The sequence below is a fragment of the Rissa tridactyla genome, chromosome 2, assembly GCF_028500815.1.
Source record: "Rissa tridactyla isolate bRisTri1 chromosome 2, bRisTri1.patW.cur.20221130, whole genome shotgun sequence".
Taxonomy (NCBI): domain Eukaryota; kingdom Metazoa; phylum Chordata; class Aves; order Charadriiformes; family Laridae; genus Rissa; species Rissa tridactyla.
Genome location: NC_071467.1, coordinates 156,765,765 through 156,781,953, shown reverse-complemented (window position 1 = coordinate 156,781,953; position 16,189 = coordinate 156,765,765).

Below are 16,189 nucleotides of genomic sequence, written 5' to 3'. Positions count from 1 at the left end.
CACAGACTTTAACGTTGCTCATAAGTTTGAGCTGGTATGGCTACTGTAGCAAAGTAGGTATGGGGCGTTTTGGAAAAAACTGCGCACACAGAAAGGACTATTTACTTCCTTGAATCTTATTAGGCATGTACAGATATGGTGCTAATTCCTGTAGAAACACTGTATGTCAGGGCCACGTTAAGATACGTGATAGGATGTTGTTTAATAGTAATTTTTTTAATCCTTATTATGACAGTATGTCTAGCTTTGATTGTATTATTTCTAAAGACCGTCCAGATCTTTCTCACAGTTAATTATTTTTTTTTTAATCAAGAAAAATCTGGCAGAGCCTAAGTTTAAAAAATATTGGACAAAGGATGGCTAAAAGGAAAATTTCAAAAGGAAACATTTTTATAATCCCCAACACCAATTGCTAGTGGACAAAGGAAAAATGCATTTCAGAAAACTCTGGGCTCAATCCTGCTACTTGTGGACTGTCCTGATGAGAAGAGTTGCCAGCTTCTGTTCATGGTCCTGGAAGACTTATTTCCAAAAGCATGTGTCAATGTTTTTCTAGACTTTGGCTACGATTTTAGGATCCCATCCTAAAAACGTGCAGCTAGGTGAAGACTAAGCAGCCTTAACACCACAAGGCTGGATTGGGTCCCAATACAAATGCTCAAACTGTTTAGTTAACTGCAAATATTTATGGTTATAAAATGTATTTCAGTAACAAGCTGTGTATTATTTAGTAAAGTTTTCTCTGGAATTACCCAGAAACAGAAATATAAATTAATTTCCTGCAAGGTCAGTATTGCTAAGATGAATACATATCCTTGTTTATTATTTCTGTTCCAAACTGCTTCATTCCTCATAATAACTTTCTCTGAAAGATAAATCTAATTTCCAAATCCTTCCTACTGAATTACAAACAAATCAGATAAACAGCTATAAACCAATTCCATCCACAAACAGAAGATGGAGAATTTATCCCCCAGATTTCAAAACATATAATTAGGTATCGGGTCAAAGAAAATGAAATACATTCCTGAATACTAGCATAGGCCTTTGTTCCCAATTCCTCATTCCAAATGAAGTGAAATAGCCCAGATACTCTGTTTGAAGGCTTCGGTACCGATGCTTAATTATGGGACGAAATATTAGCCACTGGATGTTTTTCATGCCTTTCTACCTGATCTGCACTCTCCTGCTTCCAATAAAGTTATGACAGAATGCATTTTGCAAAAGTTTAATTTTAGCAATTTGCTCTATAGTTCTTCAACTCTTTAATTAATATAAAACGGCACAACTTTAAAGTATTTTATTTGTCTAAAAATAAGTTTGACTATAAAATGACAAAGTTGAGGTTCCCTTTTGGGCTTCTATGCGCAGTATGTCTCATAAGAAAGTTTAAGACGTGCCTCCAAATTGGTACTGAACACACTGAGCACTGTAGGGAGTGCCTACCAGAGTAGAAGATAGCAGTACTTGGACAATTGCCTTTTCCTTTGATCTGTGATCCTCCTCTTAGTTGTTTGGTTTTCTTCTTCACCTCTCCACAGTCTATATACCTATGCATTGACTACTGCAATGCCAAAGTTTTGATAGTCATTCTTATTTCTAAATACCTCCAATGCAACGTCTTCTTCTATTACATCAAAGGCAAGCTTTCATACCACGTACTGAGCTCTGTAAAGCTCTTTGTTCTTCTAGTTGTTCCTGCTCATCCTGACTCAAACCGTGCTGCGTCAGTTCTCTTTGTCCCACGTCTCTCTGGTCGATTCTCAAACACTCGTGCATTGCTTTTTCCTGTCCATATCCTTTAATCTGTAGTATTATGAAGTAATAACAGTCTCTAATTGGGCTTCAGCCTGTCTCTCAGAAAAAAATTTGTTCTGCGCGGGAGCACTTGTCATTTCTCATGTTGAAGCCGTACCTCTGTGCGTGGCATTCCCAAGACCCCAACCAGCCCAAACAAGCAGCAAAGCTGAGGTTTCTCAGAGAGATGATATGGCTTTCCTGAGGTTAGTCCATGGGCCAGGGGCTGAATTCCTCCCTCCTGAGCCTGAAGGCATCATTTGGTCTCCTAGGCTGCAAAAAAATGAAGAGATGCTCTTTTTAAATTTTCCTTAAGGTTAAATTGTGGCATCTGCTCAAAATACTGAGGAAAGCCTGGACAAATATAGTTACTGCATTCCCAAACAAGCCAGTAGGGCAGGAAATATGCAATTCTTCTCTTTTGTGTATATTCCAATTGCTAATTAAACAAAAAGTAAACTTTCTTTTAGCAGTTTCAAAAATGAGGTTGTAGTATATCTCATTTACTGCCTTTTATTTCTTTACTTCATTGTAAATGTATAGGCGCACATGTGAATGAACTCCCTATATAAGATATCCTCCAATTCCCACCCCAGTTAATAAAGTATCTTCCACCACTTCCTGCCTCAAAATGCATAAAGGTATGAAAACAAGCTGGATTAAAATTGCTAGATGAAAAAGATGGTATAAACTTGTTGAAATACTTTGTCAACATAATTTTGATTAAGGTTATTTCAATTTCACATCAGCTGACCTCACAATAGTAATAAAAATCGTTTTCATAGTTCCAATTTCTGGAGTATTACCCCGAAATTTTCCTTGTAGACTCATAGTCATACACACATTTCTTTATAATACTTTTCATTTGCCGAACATGGAGAGAAACATCTGTTCAGTTATAGCCTGTACCCATGTGTCAACTGAGGTCTCAGCCTTTTAAGTAAGGATGCTTCTCATCCCTCATGAACTCCCGTACTAAGATTTAAGATGAAGGGGTTTACTGGAGATACGTGACTGCAAATTTGAAGCCCTTTCTTAAAGGTAGTCTATAAAAACATGTATCTGGTTTCTTATGGCTGTGAGCCCTTTGTGATCACACTGCTGGTATGTATCTGCTACCTACCACTTGTGAAAAATGGGGATTTGGGTAGAAGATTGTTTGGGGGGTTTTGTTTGTCTTTTTTCTTTTTTTCCCTCCTGTAACTTAAAAAAACCCGACCCATAAATATCAATTCTTATCCGTTAATAACTTTTTTCAAATGTGATGAATGCTGAATATTTTTTAAAAGGGTTAGTTCAGTTCCTGCAGTTAAGTAGCAAATAATAAAGAGCCATGAAAACCCAGAACATTTTTGTTAGCACAAGAGAAAATCCCTTCTATTCCGAATAGCTCTAGTTTCACTGCATTTGGTCTTGGATGTCACTTTTGATCTAGGATATGTCACTATTCTACTAATCTTTCCAGATAGATTTTAGTCTGCCCATATTAAAATAAAAGGGATATGGCTTTTTTCTTAGTTGCAACCTCATTAAACACCATATACTATAGAGAGAAGAAATTGTTTTTTACGGTGTGTTACGTAGCAGAGCAAATCCCACAGGAAGAGCTGAAGTTTTCCATAAGCATCTAATGTAATTGATTCAATTGCTTAAAAACTTGCTACTGAAACTGGCAACCAGATTTTCCAAACTACAAAATTTTTATTCTAGAGAAAAGTATAGGCTCCTAGAATTTTAAAATCTAAATGGGATCAACCAGAAGGAAAGTAATTGCAGGACCAATGGAAGAGAACACTTTTTAAGGATTTGTGTTTAGCTTTTAGTGAGAACATTAGTGCAAGGAACTCACATGGCAGAAGAATCTCGAGGGAGGAGCTCATTCATCAATGCCTAATAAGGTAAAGTTCCCACTGACATTTTTCCCATGGTCAGAACATTTATAACATTTCTGTCTTCCATGAATTCTCTTCTTTGTAGCAAGGCCTGCATTCTTCTCCGATGCGGGGATTAATAGACTGATGGAATTCTCCCCCTTTTGATTCAGATATTTACATAACATTTCTAGCAATTTAGCATCTATCTTTCCAATGTAACTAAGGTGGTATGGCTTTGGGGGGTTTGTACTTGCATGCAAAAAACTCTGTCCTCAGTATACTATACTACATATAAAAGTCCACTGCAAATAAAGAAAAAATGGAATTAACTAAAAATACTTTTCTGGGTATCACCTTTTTTGAGTGAGAGAATTGATTTATACTGCTCTAAGAAAGCGCGTCTTTAGCTTTAGCTTTATTTTAAGCTTCTACCTTATCTGTATGATCCTAATGATAATGACTCAAAATCTGAATAACCTTTGCTTTCAGAGCTCAGCTGACAGTTCAGATAGGCCCATCCCCCTGCTTTCATAGAGGAGAGACTGAGACACAACCAGGTTAAAAGACAAAAGAATAAACAATAGAAGGAAAAAGCTGTTGAGTGGAAAATAGAGGGCAAGTAAAAAACTGTGATCCCCAAAACTCTGATTTGGCCATTACTTACTGTTGCAAAACCTCACAGATTCTGCCTTCTTGATTATGAGCTTTCCTGCTGCACAATGCTTTGCTTCCACAAAGGTCCCCTAGCAGCTCACATCTTAACTGTCCCAAAAGCCATTCCAGATTCATGAATTAGACATACCTTCATCTGTTGTCTCTGTGTTTGGGAACCTGAAAAAAACCCAACAATAAATGAATCCATTTCAGCTGCTCTTTCTTTTAAAGCACAGGCGGAAGCTGCCTCTTTTATTCAGCAGCTTAGCATTTTCAAAAGACAGTCCTGAGTCCCAAAATGCTGCTTAATGCATTTTGCCTGAACGCTGCTTATGTGTTTTACCTAAACAGCTCTCAGCTGGGATGCATGAGGAGTGCTTGGGGCAGTGGCTGAAATGTGGGGCTCCTTCCCCCCAGCTGTTAGCCTGCCATGGCAGATTCACATTTAGGGACTTTGTCTCTTACCCCATGGCTCCCTCCTTTATGCAAAGCAGTAGAGCTTCGCTAAGGCGACAAAGAATTCCCAGGCCATACAATAGCTGATAGTTGCTAATTAGGGCACTTCCAGAGATGCGAGAGATATAGCAGAGGAAGGAACTAAATCTGGATCTTGGAGATAACAATAGCAGTGAGCACAACAGCTGTATTAAAGAGTTTTGGCACACCAGGTGATAGAACTAGCTGGACTATTTTTATCTTAAGAGAAACACTTCTCTGCAGCCCTGAGCAAGGACCTAGCATGAGGTAGAATTCAAAATATGCTCACTATAGTCTGTTAACTATTCCAGGCATCCCCCTGCTTCATGTGTTGCCAGTTATGATCCTGCTTGTGCTCTCTTTGTGCACTGGAGAGATCTAGAACTTATCTTTGTGTTATTGACTTCTACTTTGGAGAGGGGGAACTGAGGAGTTAGGCGCTGCAAGGCTCAGCATTAGACTATCAGGGTCTTTCCTGCAACCGAGACCCAAACGTGTTCAGTTACATAGGAAGTCTGTGCTGAAGGAGGAGATCGAACATCCATCTCCCAAATTCTGCATCAACATCAAGCTTTTCTCCTTGATATCTTATTCAGAGGCAGAAGAACTCCCTGGAACACAATACATTGCTCCAATGTTCAAGCAGAACTGGCTGTTGGTCTTCTGTGGCCTCAAACAGAGGATATTTGTTTGGTGTTTTTAACTGAGGAAAAAGTAGTATTAGCAAAATATAATCTATTATATCCACTTTTATATTTTTACCATGCTTCTGTTTTTCACATAATTCTGAATATAAATATTCACATGGAAAATATTTTGGCTTTGGTATAATCGTTATATTGCTACCCAGAAACAGGTATTACATTGCAATTGATATTTCTGGTTTTTTCTCCAGTGATATTCCATGCTTCTTTTGAGAAGAATAAAGACCACAGTGCATCTTGGAAGTTGTAATTCAACCAGGTAACCCGGCTTATGCAAAAGACTGAAAGCAAAATGTATGTGAAGTGCGTTTCCCCAGTAATTCTGTGTTGGCTTTTCCAAGTGGAATCTTACCCCCACCCTCAAATTTCTTTGTCAGTGGAAAAAGTATTTTCTGACCAGTGCTAATAACCATCTACTAACCATTTTAGTCACCTGTGTAGGAAGTCAGACTGTCTATATTAATAACCGTCCAGTCTTGTTTTAAAACATATGAACCTGGTTTTTAGTTATCATTGTGCTACCATTAATATTCTTAAAGTGCTCACAAAAATACATGGGAAGAAGATAGGACAAGAAGAGCTAGTCTTCCACATAAAACCAATCAGATTTTCAGAACTGCTGAGCTCTCACCAGCTCTTTTGGTGTAAGGTGATTCATTTGCTGTGACATGGAAGCCTTAAATATTTAGTAAGCATTAGCAGTTCTTTACAAATGCTGCAAAACATCTGCAGAAAGATTCAGCAGAGCTCTGCACTTAATAGCAAGTTGTTGTGTTACTATAGCACCTAGAGACCTCCTGTGATAGCCCTAGCCCTAGGATCCATGTTGTTGGGCACCATTCAAGCACGTACTTTCAAAAACTGCGGGCGAAAAGAAGTGAAGTGACTTCTCCAAGATCACAGAACAAGTAGACACTCTCTACATATATCTGTTAATACTGAGGGCAGGGGTTGGGGCTGTAGTTTGGCTGCTCAGAAGCAGTAGTTCCTGAAGTGGCGATGTCCAAGTGTGCTCAGTCTGCTGCCCACATGGCCACCTGGCACAGAGCCCAGAGGCAGCCTGTGGCTGTACCTGCTGGCCTGTCCCACCAGTGGGCACGAGGAGCTCCCGCTGTGCCTGCCTGGCTGCCCAGGCCACGCAGACGTGACCGTACAGATCACACTGCACAAATGAATTCATTATAAAGAGCAGAAACAAGCTACAAGCTCATTTTCCATCCCACCCTGTACCTCAGTATTACAGTATTATCTAATTCTTTCACCACTCTGCCCATTAGCACTGTGCAGCTGGTTGCAACTATAGTTTTTAAATATTTTCTAAGCCACTTGGTGTAGCTATAGGGATCAGCGGCCCAAAATCTCTCTTGTTGTTTGAGGAATTTTATTCCTTTTCAAAACATAAATGAATAAACTTGAACTGTCACTTTGGTCTATTGTTCTCTGAGTCCTGGATCCAAGTTCTGCTGGATCTCAGTGCATGGTAAAGATGAGTCACATGCTCAGCACATGTTAGAGCAAAAACATCTGAGGCTCCTGATTTTTTTTCTGGATGTTACCAAGCTCTAAAAAGCTGGGAAAAATTCAGTCAATTTGAGATGCTTGGAAGTATTTACCTTCTAAAAAGTTCTTAGTTTTATGTGTAGAAGTCACTTTCATGGTAACACAAAAGGTACTACATTCAAAAATACTATATGAGAAAGAGGGAAAGAGAGATGGGAGAAAGGAAGGATGGAGATCAAAAAGAAAGAAAGGAAAAGAAAGAATGAAAGAAAGAAAAAAGAAAGTGTACTGATAGAGTTCATTTTCTTCATAGCAACTCATATGGTGCTGTGTTTTAGAATTGTGACCAAAACAGTGTTGGTAACACAGGGATGTTTTAGCTATTGCTGCGCAGTGCTTACACTGAGTCAAGGCCTTCTCTGCTTCTCACGCTGCCCCACCAGTGAGGAGGCTGGGGGGGCACAAGGGATTGGGAAGGACACAGCCGGGACAGCTGACCCCAACTGACCAAAGGGATATCTATCCCGTACTATATGATGCCGTGCTCAGCAATAAAACCTGGGGGAAGGAGGAGGAAGGAAGGACATTTGGAGTTAGGGCGTTCATCTTCCCAAGCCAACGTTACTGGTGATGGAGCCCTGCTTTCCTAGAGATGGCTGAACACCTGCCTGCCGATGGGAAGCAGGGAATGAATTCCTTCTTCTGCTTTGCTTGTATGTGTAGCTTTGCTTTACCTATTAAACTGTCTTTATCTGAACCCGGGAGTTTTCTCACTTTTACTCTTCTAATTCTCTCCCCCCAGCCCCCATGTGGGCGAGTGAGTGAGCAGCTGTGGGGGGCTGAGCTGCCTGTTGGGGTTAACCCACAACAGAAAGAAAGGAAAAGAGAGGAGAGGAGAGGAGAGGAGAGGAGAGGAGAGGAGAGGAGAGGAGAGGAGAGGAGAGGAGGGGAGGGGAGGGGAGGGGAGGGGAGAGGAGGGGAGGGGAGAGGAGGGGAGAGGAGGGGAGAGGATACAAAGGTCAAACGAAATGACGCACCAAAGCCAGAAAGCTAAGCATTCAAAAGTTTCGGAACGGAAGACTTAAGGTTGCCTGTAATTTTCTTTCGGCCTTCTGACGTGTGCGTTACAATTCAGACCTTCATTACATGATCATATATTCCCCCCAGTGCATGGATATATAATATTTCCTTTTATTTTTATTCAGTATGTGACCTTAGAGATCTTGCTTAATTCATGCTATCCAAACCCTCCTCAGAACAGAGATTTGTCAGTTTTCTCAACAGCTGTTCTGATGTGCTCAGTTTCAGAGTATTTGGATACTTCACAGATGTAATGGATTAATTCTCACAGCACCCAGATGAGGTGCTACATTATTATTAGCCCTTTGTAGGGACCTAGAGATGAAGGTCAAAAGCTAACTACCTAATTTTGTGTTCCAAGCTGAAACGTCTGGAGCCTAATTGCTTAGGACTTCATACAGTGCTTTCTAGCAGCTTACAAACTGCAATTTTAAGAAACTTTGGTGAGAGTGCTTCAGACAGGCCCAATTAAATCCACATTGAATATTGAATACCAGACAGATGCTCCCAGAAAGGCGTCTATCCCACAACCTTTCAGCACTCCTCAGCAAGGGCTTTCCAGCACTCACCCCTCTCCTCTCTCACTGCACCCCCTGTGACCTGCCGTGTGGGCTGGCGTAGCAGGTGCCACCTCCTGCCTTCGACATGGTCAACCAGGATTTTGTAGCAGAGAGAGAGGGAAGCCAGATGGAACTTCAGCCTCTGTGATACTGTTTATCTCCACTGTGCCTCCAAGGGCCTGCCTGCACCTACAGACTACTAGCAAGAGGGTGACAAGCCCTTTCATTCATGGCCTCAGCTCTTTCGAAGGACAGCACGGGGAGAATTCCTCTGACATCCCAGGCCTTCAGGCCAGGCCTACCGATATGACCCATGTGCATCATCCTCTAGGGACTGGATGCCACCTCTTGCAGGAAGCCTCCATGCCTTTGTTGGCAAAAGCCAACAAAACATGTCAGCACCTCGCATGGTCCCTTGGTGACAGCAGTCAGGCAACCTTCCATCGGTTTTTATGTATGTGAGGGGTACCTGAGAGATAAACCGTTATTACACTAGCCAGGACAGAACACTTCTAATCTCCTCAATCACAGGTGACTGTAGAAAAGAAGCCCTCATAACCATCTTTAAATGTTAATTGTTGTTTTGTTGCTATCAGGAAGCCACTTTCCTCTGTTATCTAAGGCAATAAAACGGACAACCACGAAGTCCTAGCTCAAGCCTCCCTTTCCTTGTAGTTCAGACTTCCGCTCAAAACAATGGATTCTTTCCTCCCGTAAAACTGGACCAGCTAGAAAAAGACAAGGCAACCCACTCCCAAACAGAAAAATATCAAACGAGCTAGAGCACACCCACACCTCCAGCCTGCATCAGCCTTTCCACTGCTGGCACCCTTGCCCACCAGGTTTTTGCAAACACTCAAATTCTTGATTGTCCTCATCATTCAGCTCACATGGCTCTGGTTTCAGAGGTGGCATAAGGAAAGTCTGGGAAGGTCTTTTAGCCAAAATGTTCCTGTGATAAATATACCAAAGGGTCCCTAAGTGAGTCATAGACCTTGTTGTCTCATCAGAATTTAAGCAGTGAAATGGAGAAGAAACTAGCATAAACTTCGTATAAAGAGGGTGTCTTTCCCTCTGTAGCATGGTGAGCTTGAGAAGTCTCATGACAGAGCTACCTGTGATAATAATTTTAAGGGAAGCACGGTAAGAGAAGTTTGTAGGTGGAGAGTTAAAAAAGGGATGAGACCAGACTCAAAGAAAAGACAGAGATCCACCCCCTCTTGTCTGTGTCTGTAGCACTCTGCAGTCACCACAGTGTGTGGAGCGTGCTCCCCGACCAGCGTGGGAGGGAGATGGCTCTGGGTGGGCAGTGGAGGCCATGCATTGCTGTGCCCCTTTGCCACATACTGGTAACGTAAATTCTGGGAAACAGGAGGGCTTAAGAAAACCATCATGAATGACAGGAGCATGTAGGCATTTTGTATCCAAGCAAACATCGCTCCTATTATGATTTTCCTGCACGTCACAGTTACCTGGAGAGACACCCATGGAAACAGGAGGGCAGAAGGCAGGCATAGAGAACAGGAGGAGCTGAAGGAGAGAGGGAAGAGGAAGGGAGGGAGGGGTGGGAGAGGGAGGGGGGAAAATCAAGCAAACAATAGAAGGAGTGAAACGTATAAGTATAAGGAACAAAATGGTGAGGGGATAGCCAGCACGGTGATCATACAGTCACATCCTGAGCGTGGAGGTGCTTGACTACAGGGTGGGTTCTGCCTGCTTGGAGGCTCCAGCCACAGCACCCTGCCACTAGTGCCAAAAAGGGCTTGTGAAAACCCCAGGGGAGGACAGGGGTACATGTGGCTGCCGTGAGCTGTCACTCTGGGTAGGATGAGTGAGCTCTGTTGGGGCCATTCATTAGTCCAGCAATAATTAGAGTTCATTATGAGGTTCTTCACTGAGATGTAAGTCTCCTGGACCTCACCATAACATCTGTGCACGTTGCCTATGCCCATCTTGTATTTCTCATCTTTTGAAAGCTTGATTTTTCAACCATGATATTACTTAAGTTAATTTTGTTCGCCATTTCAATTTGTGAAAATGGCAAAATACCATCAGTATAAATCCTATAGGTAGATACCCTCTTAATAGCATTGAAGTGTTTGTCAAGGCTTTCAGCATGCTCTTGTGGCATGTGTTCAGGATTCCAGGTTTTGCTAACTATGCATTATTTTTGTATTATGCCCTGAATACGTTTTCCTCCATTTCCTTTGTTTCCTTATTCTGTGCATCATGCAGACTCTCTCTCCCCCTCTCTCCCATGCCATTACTTTTTCTTCTGTACAATAGGTAGATTGAGGGAACAGCGAAACCTTCTTAATGTTTTTAGCACCATCAAGAGAAAAGAGCAATTGCAAGGAAAGAGGAGCTCAGCCTGTGCAGGCGTGGACTGCAGCACACTGCCTACAAATAAAATCTCAGGAGAGTTACCTAGCGATTAAATACTAGCAAGTTGTAATATACCCTGATTTTGGAAGATTTACTTAGGAATGAAGCCAGGACACTCCTCCAAACCACAGAGCCCCCTAATTTCTCAGCGGGATGATTTTTTAAAGTGCAGCTGCTACTAAGCAGCACCCTCCGCCACCTGCCCTGGCTCCCATCATGCCTGTCAGTGTTTAACACCCTTAATAACATGCTTTAACTTTTGGTCAGCCCTGAAGTGGTCAGGCAGTCGGACTGGATGATCATTGTAGGTCCCTTTGAGCTGAACTATTCTATTCCATTCCATTCCGTTCCATTCCGTTCCATTCCATAAACATTATAGGCAACCTCAAACAGAGTCTTAAATGGAAAATGTTGGTCAACATTAATCAACTATGACTACATTAATTTCTGCCAGAATAGCTATATAGAAAAAATGTTTGGTAATCATAGAATCATAGGGTTGGAAGGAACCTCTGGAGATCATCTAGTCCAACCCCCTGCCAGAGCAGAGTCACCCAGAGCAGGTTGCACAGGAACACGTCCAGGCAGGTTTTGAATGTCTCCAGAGTTGGAGACTCCACTACCTCCCTGGGCAGCCTGTTCCAGTGCTCTGCCACCCTCAGGGTAAAGAAGTTCCTCCTCATGTTTAGGTGGAACTTCCTGTGCTCAAGTTTGTGCCCGTTACCTCTTGTCCTGTCCCCCGGCACCACTGAAAAGAGCCTGGCGCCATCCTCCTGACACCCACCCTTGCAGTATTTATAAGTGTTGATAAGGTGCCCCCTCAGCCGTCTTTTTTCCAGACTAAAGAGACCCAAATCCCTCAGCCTTTCCTCATAAGAGAGGTGTTCCAGTCCCCTAATGATCCTTGTAGCCCTTTGCTGCACCCTCTCCAGCAGTTCCCTGTCCTTCTTGAGCCGGGGAGCCCAGAACTGGACACAGTACTCCAGGTGTGGCCTCACCAAGGCAGAGTAGAGGGGGAGGATGACCTCCCTCGACCTGCTGGCCACACTCTTCTTGATGCACCCCAGGATGCCATTGGCCTTTTTGGCCACGAGGGCACATTGCTGGCTCATGGTCATCCTGTTGTCCACCAGGACTCCCAGGCCTCCTTCAGCTGAGCTGCTCTCCAGCAGGTCAGCGCCCAACCTGTACTGGTGCATGTGGTTACTCCTCCCCAGGTGCTGCACCCTACACTTGCCCTTATTGAATTTCATAAGGTTCCTCTTTGCCCAGGTCTCCGACCTGTCCAGGTCTCTCTGTATGGCACAGCCTTCCGGTGTGTCAGGTGTGACACAGCTGTGTGTGTGGCACAGCTGTGCCTCCCAGCTTCGTGTCATTGGTGAACTTGCTGAGGGTGCACTCTACCCCCTCAGCCAGGTCATTGATGAATATATTGAAGAGGACTGGACCCAGTACTGACCCCTGGGGAACACCACTTGTCGCTGACCTCCAACTAGACTCTGTGCCCCTAATCACCACCCTCTGAGCTCTAATGCTACTTTAGCCTTATCGTCATGACACTGGTGGGCTTTTAGCAAGCAAGCCAGTTCAGTTGCAGTATATTTGCACCTTTTATTATCAGTTAATAATGAGGATGTGTATGACAGAAAGTTCTGGAACTGTTTCTTAGAGTGTCACAAAACAATATTGAGTGAGTTTTATCTACTTTCTATATACTTCTGTTTAATTTGAAATTGGTGAGTTACAGAGAACTGGAAACAGCAAGTAGCTTTTTGAGGAAGAATAAAATAAAACAAAACAAAAATTGCACTCTAGATGTTAAGAACTTTACAGTTATGTATAAATTTATTTCATAAATGATTAAACATGTTCAACGCCTTTTGAAGACCACAGAGGTGAACCCAACTCTAAGTGGCAGCAAAATAAGTTTTTCTATATCAAATCTGGAAAACAAACATCACTAAAGTCTTTAAAAAAGCAGGAATTTTACTGTTTCAAAGTTATTGCACAGAGAGCTCTCCTTTGTTTTCGCTCTGTTCTGGTTTAGTCGCTACCTGATATTTCTGAGTTTCAAATGAGTGTCATTAAATGTGTCCAGTGCCAATGAATTCAATGAGGTTGCCAAACAGACAACATTGTTGGTCAGTAAAATAGTCCATACTGAGTATTTCTATCCTTTATGAACAGAGAATAATAATCTTTCTAAACTTATTTTAAACTTTCCAGAGAACTCTTAAATAGAGATATGATTATCTAGTTAATTTTGTAAAAGATTGAAATTATGCCAAACTATTTCAGTCTTTTCAAATTCTATAATTTAAAATGTGCTCTATAAACCTTTTTAATTCATATAACCTCCTCTTCCATTTTTAAAATTGTAATTAAATACCGTGGAATTTTTCCATAAAGGTTGTTGTGCTAATTCCTAAAATTTTCTTTGAGGAAGTAAAAATGCTTTTTAACCTGTAGTTAAGCCAACAAACCCACAGCCTTAAATGACTGACTTCAGGCATGTTGTTATAAAGGAACCATACATTTCTAACTCACCACTCACTGTAAGACTAACAGCCTGGCCAGTGTTATTCTATGGTTAGTAATCCACTTCCTTTACTCTTTCCACATCTACATTAACCCCAAGAACATATGTACGTGTGATGGATGGGTTCGATTATTTTTTTTTAAGCTGATGGAATATTTGTAAACATATACAGAAGAAAAAAAATGTGTCTGCAGTGTTGTGGCAGAACACAGATGCAACAAATAAGAAATTGTGCTATTCATAAGCACAATGGAGCAGCACTTTCTCCAGCTCCAGGTGCAAACCACCAGGACTTCAAGCACTTTCTCTTACTTGTCCAAGTTCTGAGTCTCGGAGTGAGAGTGCAATCAGGGATGAAAGAAGAGGAGGATACAGAGGAGCAGGACTATGTGTACACAATGTCAGTGAGAAGTGGATTCTTCCCATGAGAGCCAGCATCCTGACTGCTTTTTATGTCCAAATAGCAAGCCAAGACTTTGGTCTTCATCATTGGCCTGGTAATACCAAAAAGGAGAGATCAAGTGGTGGACTCAAGTTTTGAATGAACTAATGACTTTTATGAAAGACTGCAAATCATTTTAAAGCATTTTCTGGAGTTCAAGAACAGGCCAAGCTGTTTGTACAGACACAGCCAGTGTGTTTTGGTTTTTTTCCCTAAGTGAAGGTTTATGTGAAGACATCTGTTAGCTGGCCCTAAAATTTTGCTCACGCAGCCTGTCTGAAATCAAAAGAAGGGGCGTAGGAAGAAGAAAGGCTGGCAAAAGGGCAATTAAATAGATATCCTGAAGTAATATGAGAAGGTTTTGTTGAAGATTCATTTTCACAACTGCAGGCTATGGTAATTCTTCTTTAAAAAAACCAAAGAACTGATTTGCAGGATTGCTGACTGCTAGAGGTTATTGGTTGCTCTTTCATTAGTTGCATACTGTGACAGCCATTTGGTACAGAGTAAACAACATTTTCAGATGCTCTGAAATTTTAATGTGGACTATATCAAGAAACTTCTGCAAAATTTCAGGGTTGCACTGTGATACTATAAAAGAAATCAGTGCAGCTGAGTTTTACTGTCCTGTGTAACATCACAGCTACAAGATGTTTGTATAACTACTTTTCTATGGCACAGTCATCATCATGTTTCATCTACAACATGAAATCATGAAGAATCCAACAACAGTGTGAAAACATCTTAGCTAAGGGAGAATTATGCTCGTCTGTAGCTACCGTTATCATTGGATGACTTTTTCCATGAGCCTTTTATTAACTAGAAAATATAATTTTGAACAACCCCAAACCACTTGTAATTGCAGACTGAATTCAGAGAAAAGTTGTTAGTGAAAATTATCATTATTATACACTTATTGCATGTTGTACAAAGTTATTAATAACATATTTTCTATTTATTTTAGACCTAACCTGATCAAAACAGTGAAAGAGAAGTCATCAGTTAGATCCACAAAATGCTGGAAGAGGTTGTATCCTTTGATACAGCAGTTAGGCTTTTACCCAAGGAACGGCAAACGTACATCAAATTCCCCTTTGTCCCTAAGAGATCTGCATCCACCACTCCCACTTTCCAAGCATATCACTCCCTTGTTGATAGTCTGACACTAACTACGAAATACTAATCGCAGAAATGAAGTCACTGAAGCATGACTGCTTCAGGAAGGGGAACAGCCATCCTATAAAGTCAGTCTTTGTCTCAGTGACATTATTGGTATTTTATACTTAATACAGAGCAGGCAAGAACATGCTGGGGAACATAAGAGCAAAGAAGTCAACCTAAGGGCTCTACCCAAGTGCAATGACCTACCCCCAGTTTTACAGTCACTCTCATCTTGAGGGCAATTTGTGATATTCAAATGAAACATTTTGTTAATGGTCAGCTGAAAACATTTAGTTTAAATTTTTCATATTAAAGAAGGAAAAAACTTTCTGCATTATTTTTCCACAAATGTTTGTTGAATTTTGGCACACCTACCAAAAAGGATCGTGTTCACAGTAAACATTTATATCACTGTTGTGTTCCCCAACATACAACAGCAGGGGAAATGATCATAAAGAGAGCTTGTTTCTGGAATGAGCAATTGCCTTTAGTCCACAATCACAAGGAACTGAGAGACAGTCACAAGGACAGATGAGATTTCAGCATCGATCATCTAAGAAGGCAGAAGGAAAAGGTGAGGGTCCGCTGTAGCTTCTGGCCTGAATCTCCAGTGCTCTAGTCCAGATACTGCTCACCAAAGTGCTTATTCCTTTGTTAGGAAAATATCTGCAAAAGGATTTTTTTTCAGAGAGATTAACTACATTAACAAATTAGCAGCATTTGTATTATATTTGTATAACAACAGCTCCCATCAGAACAAGATCACCTCATCATGCTAACTGTACAAACAAATGTTTCTGAGCTGCAGAGCTAACAGTCTAAATTCAGACACAATAAACAAATAAAATAAATGGAGAGTCTGGAGAAGAGGACAGGAGGGAAACAGCGATAAGAACACTTAGTTGCATAGACCATGTACATGCATAATTGCAGCTCTATTTATAAGCTCGAACTAAAGATGAGATATTAATGAGGTTAGTAATCCCTGCTGGCCGGCTGCCTAGCCGTTAAAGGCA